We start from the raw sequence: 6,000 nt of genomic DNA on the forward strand, positions 1-6,000 counted from the left end.
TGCAGTAACTGATTGAAGGAGTCTAAGTTAAATGCAAGAAAGACAGGAAAAGTGAATTTCTGTCTTCCATCTCAGGGAAATGAGGGTTTATAGTTGGGAAATTCTCCAAACACAGAAGATGTCAGAGGTACTTAGGGCTGAGAAGCAGGCCAAATGCCAAGAGTGACGGGATTACTAGTTCTGAGCTCTTTGTGGAAAGATGCTGTGGTCTTATTCAAGCAACATGGAGTGTGATTTGAAATCAGAAAGATCTGGTATGAATCCTGACTAGTCCACTTCTTAGCTTCTGAAACTTTGGGCTACTGTTTAACCTGGCTCTCAGTTTCAACATCTGTAAAAAGAGAATAGTACCTACCTCGCAGTACTTTTGTGTGTGAGAATCATGGTTAAAGCAACTAGAGCACAGTACCTGCCTGTAAATGATAGTTTTCCTTCAACATCTTTATTTCCCATTACCAAGGATGGTGTCTGATAAAATATGTGCAGTTTTTTTAAAATGTGGGAATGTTTGTGGAAGTCATGGTATTCGTCTCAACAGAAATGTCAGTGTGTAGGTAACATGCATGCCCTCAAACACTAAAACCCAAGGGGGAACAACTTAGATCCACTCTTGTTGAATGGGAAGGTCAGTGTCCTCCAAGGTGCTGATGGCTGCTTTTATTAGTAGAAAGTAGGAGTGGCCTCAAATCATACCCAGTCCTGTTATCCTCCTCCTGTAAGTGTGACTGAGGGCAAACTTGGTCAGAAGTAAAATCACCTCCATCAATTATTTATTCCTCATTCTTTTGTATTCAGTCGGATATTACTAAATATTGCCTGATGGCAAGTCAGCTCACTGGATTGTCTGGGAACACATTTTGTAACTAATTCCATGGTGGCCAAGCATCCACCTGGAGTGCTTAACATCAGAAAGATCATCAAAACATAAGAGAACCTTCTCTACATCACAGGCAGTCCACAGATAATACTGCTTTGAAAGCCTCCAGGCTCAAGCAATGTGGAACCATGTGGGTGTCAACCAGTTCTGTGCTGAAATGTGTACCCACGCCCCAAGCTGCTTGCTGCTGGTAGTCTGGAGGCCCAGATCCAGCGGCAGTCAGGAGGCCTGTGGCCCCGGGAATAGTGGGGAGGCTTTGTAATCTTCAGCACCAGCATAGAGCAGGTACACCTATGCCAAGCCTTCACCAGCAAGTGCTACTCTGAACTCTCTGTACTTTGGAAAATGCTATTTGCAGAAGATGGTCCATGGTGGTCACTGCCAGACATTGGGACCTCATGGACAAGTAATAGCCAGACCCCAAACCTGGGGGCCAATAGAGAGCTGTCAAGTTTATCTCAGCAAATAAAGACATTCAACAAATAATACAAAATATAAAATGACCATCTGCTCCACCATCATTACTTCAGAAAAACGACCTTAAACTCCAACCGAAGTTGGTAGGACATAATCCTAGAATAAGGCATGGCTCTCTACCAAAGTGAGGAAAGGTAACCAATTAACAATGAAATATGTATGTCTTGCTTTTCTTTCCTCCTTTCTCTGGGTAACAGTGAAACTCTGTCACAGACCAGATCCTCTAAGTTCTCTCTTTTGATAAAGTCAGGCACCGGAAGACCACACTTAGCTCAGCCTCCAAAGAAGTGACTCAGCCGTGCTTTGCTGGTATCAAGAAATTGCTGCCGAATGGACCTTGCCATTACATTTGAGGTTAAACTACTGACGCAGCCGTTGATTGTAATGTCTCCTGGTGGCCCATAAGTGAAATTTCACCTGAGCAATTTCTTTTAGAGTTGAAAATAAAAAAGATCATTGCTTCTCCAGTGGAATGGGTATATTATTTTCTTTTTCTGATCACAAGAACAAATGAACTTCTTGAACTGCCTTTTTGGCCCTAGATACTAGGAAGCTCAGAGTCAACTATAATGTGCTCATAGCTACTGAATTAGCCTCAGTCTTCTAAATAGGAAAGAGGTGACACCTGAAATTACCCAGAAAGCTGAGTTTGAAGAGTACAAGGATTTTAGCAGCAAGTCATTAAAAAATTAAACCTCATAAAATGTATTCACACAGACAAATCCATTCTGCTGAAGAGACCAAAGAATGGCCCAAGTGTGTGTTCAGGGCCATCTCACAGGGCTGTGCAGGCTGTTCGCAGCACAGCTGTGTCCAGGTGAACAGGCAGGTGGAGGCTCGCCAGGTCATGTGCTCTGCTGTGGGGTGTGCTTCTGTCCAGGCAAAGAGGCCCTTTTATGTCTAGTTAGCCTGAAGGCACAGATTTGGACAGGAACACCTCTACCCACATTCATGCACAAACCCATTTGCATGTATGTAACCCACTTCCGCATTTGCTTCTCTGATGTCAGGAGGCCACACCTAAAAGATCTCCTGATTTGTGAACAGGGAGCTCTCCTAGTTTGCTTTGGGTTTTACATGGGTGTGGCGCTGAGGCACAGATCTTCTTCAGTGGACTTCAGGGCAAAAATGGAGATCTGCCTGAGTAAATCTCCACCTTTTTTCCCCTTCCAAGATTCAGTAGAGAGGCCAAAACGAGAAACGAGAGAGCTACCAAAAGCAATGAAAAATTGTTAGTCAGAACTTTTGACTGATTGGTGCCTCCCAATTTCCCCCAACATGCCAGATGTACAGCTTTTTACTGTATGCAGTTACATATGTGTCCTTTGCATAAAGCCTCTCTGGCTAAACCTCAATCCCTAACTATTATATATTCTGAATAAAAGTGAAACATCTCAGCATTTGCAAAAATTCAAGATTTATCAACATATTGAGCTTTTACTAAGTCATGAATTCTTGATTTGTATTCACAGTGCTTTTACATATTCATGGCCCTCTTTAGCCAAAGATCTTCAATATTCATTTACTATGGAGTGGTAAGTATATATTATTCAACTCCATTTACCAGTGGGTAAACTGATGCCCAAGTGAAGGCCTCATCAGAGAAGCCAAATAAAGAGCAAGATGCTCCTATCCCCTCAGAGGAAGCTTGTTCCAGCTGTCTCCCTCCAGAAATAAAGGCCCAAGGCCTGCTTGTGATTCTCACTCCTCCTGCACCAGGGGAACTGGGATTTTTCCGTCTGGATTTGTTGGGATGGCTTGGATAGAGTTTTCTCTTTAAGTGCATGGGACAAAAGAATAGCCCAGGGAAATGACAGCTAGCCGTCTTCCAAAATGCTTCAAATCCATGATGCTGAAGGTTAATTGAGCAGATTAGTTCCTCCTAAACTTGGGGGAGACCAGGTAAAGAGAATCATTCATTTGCTCCAATAACTGATTAATGTCATTGATTGGGCTGCAAGGATCCTGTCTCTCCCATTTTTATTAGAGAAACAGAGGTCAATTTTCTTAATACCTTCCTTTAATACAATCTATTTCTTTAGTTTCTAAATAATTTGTTGTGGATTTTAATAACATAGCTACCAGGTGCCAATTGAAAGAGAGTTTAAAACATAAAAAAAATTTTCTGGCCATATTTAGAGAATTATAAGGAAAGAAATCAGAATGATCCCATGAGAGGAACCAGCCTCTAACACACATCACAAAGGAATGTCAAGACTTAGGATTATTTTTGTAATGGTACAAATAATGTATTAAACATATTTCTGTATGGAAACTGTAATTTGCAATAATTTTTTTTTTTTAAAGAATGGCTTCTGTGATATTGAAAGGAAGTCTATCTCAAGGGATTTATTATTGGGAAAAAATAACTGTCCAGCTCCCTAAAATGTTAACTTGAAATCTGGTGGTCAGAAGGCTCAGTCTCTATTTCACCTGAAAGCAAATAAAATAAATGTCAATATTCAGGGTTTCAACTACACAGATGTCTGTTTTTATCAAAATGTGTTATTCTTCAAATAGAGGATAATTGTGGGTAAAATGGAAATTCCTATGGCCAGGATCCTCATCTGACCTTAAACTACTTGATGTAATTGGCCTGTGCTAGGCTAATGCTTCCACACCTGGAGGCAATAAGCTATTATTGACTGAGTCACAATATAAAGAGCTCTGCCCAGTGCTCTGGGTGGAGGCAGAGATAGAGGTGGGTTATGGACCTTCACACTGCTGGAAGGAGACATGGCCAGATGGCTGGATGCAGACATGATTCTAGCGTTTGACATGCAGCCTGGAGAATAAAGTCAGGTATAAACCCTTTTACTCCAAGAACATTCCATTGTCATTTCTTGGTCTCACTGAATCCATAGTGAACTTGCTTGGGGCTGAAACCCTCAGAAAAGTCAATAATGCATAGCATTATTATTGTCTTTTATTAGCAACAAGCACATAATGTAAACTGAGCTCATAATCTAGAACAGAACTGGATGTCCAATAGAATTTTCTGCAATGCAGGAAGTGTTCTATAACTGTGTTATCCAATATGGTAGCCCTCATATGTGTGTAGAGTTGCCAGGTTAACAAAAACAAAATAAAAATTAAAAAATCAGGACAGCTATTTCAATTTGAATTTCAGATAAACATTTTCTTTTTTTTTTTGTATACATACACCCCATGCAACATCAGGCTCAATAAATGTTAGCTATTATTGTTATTGAAAATTATTATTAGTTCATTATATTTGTGTTTGAAAATGAATCCATAGACACAAAATGCAAAAGGCAGCAAAATAGAGTGCTTTGGAGTGGTAATGGAAAACTGAAATCAAAGTCCTACAACTTGGAATTCAATGGGTCTGATTCTCTGCTGGTCTCTGTCAGCTTTAACTGCTTAGTAGCCAAAACTGTGACTGGAGACCAAGAAACATCTCTACACTTTTCTTCTGCATACAGCTACAATCTGCATTTCCAGGACACCTCAATTTATGCAGCAGGTGGGTCTCCTGAAAAGTCCCTTTAAATCAGTTTTTCCTGAATCAAATAACTCAGGACTTACTCTGTTTAAAGAAACATTGAGAGGGGAAAATATGTATCTATAGTGTATACGTGTGCACACACACACACATCAACCCCATCATTTAAAACATTTTTGATAAATATATTTAATTCTTTGAAGTATGGTGTTTCCCTGACTATCTGGGCAGGGAACAGATGGCACATGCAGAGTGTTTAACTAAAGTGAGGTTAAAGAAGGGCCTGTTCATGGAGGTGTGGTTAGTGCTAAAGGAACCAAGGGGGATGCTGGGCACCCATAGTGAGAGTGAAGCTGCTACCACACAGAGGTATTCGGGGGCCAGGAAACAGAAGGGTCGGAGCAGCAGCGTGACAGCCTGTGGCTTCAGAGTATGCAGTCCTGCAGAACCACAGCAAAGCAGGGGTGTGAACCCTTGTTCCATCCCTTCTGTCCACTTTCCGATCTCTTGTCAGTTCCTCCCAGTGGTCCAAACCAACCTGAAGCCAGAGCACAGAGGGGACTGTGAGGGGAAAACAACAGAGGTCAGCCTCTGGCACGGAACAGGGCCTCACAGGGCAAGGGAAAGATTTAAGGGGAAAATAAGAGGATCTGAAACCGAGGGTACACACTCTTCATCTATTTTTGGAAACTCAAATCACATGTCCATGCATAGTAAGGAAATAGATGAACTAACTCCCTATTCTTCTTGTGTCTGAGTTTTCATTACTGAGTTAGTTTGGAAAATTTTATGCAAAATTAAGCCAGTCTTAGAATGTCTAGTCAGTTTTGTACATATAAGGAGAGTCAAATGTTGGAGTCAAATTATTTATATGGAACACAGACAAGAATTTTGCCCTACAGTTGTATTGTGTGTGATACGAGTATTAGCCACACTAAAAGCAATTATTTTCACATGTTGCAATATATCAAGATAACAACAGTTCTCTGTTTTGTTCTCAGGCTCATGTTCATACACTCTCTCTATTCAGAAGAACCAGATGGTTAAAATGAAGATAATTCTCACAGTAATTGGTGGTTTCTTACAAGATTTCATTGGGGGGTAGGGAATATCTAATTTGTTTATGCAAGTTTGTATTAATGAATGTTGCCATCTTTCTCATTGTATAGTAAGGGAGTAT

This window comes from Manis pentadactyla, chromosome 6 (assembly GCF_030020395.1).
Source record: "Manis pentadactyla isolate mManPen7 chromosome 6, mManPen7.hap1, whole genome shotgun sequence".
Lineage (NCBI taxonomy): Eukaryota > Metazoa > Chordata > Mammalia > Pholidota > Manidae > Manis > Manis pentadactyla.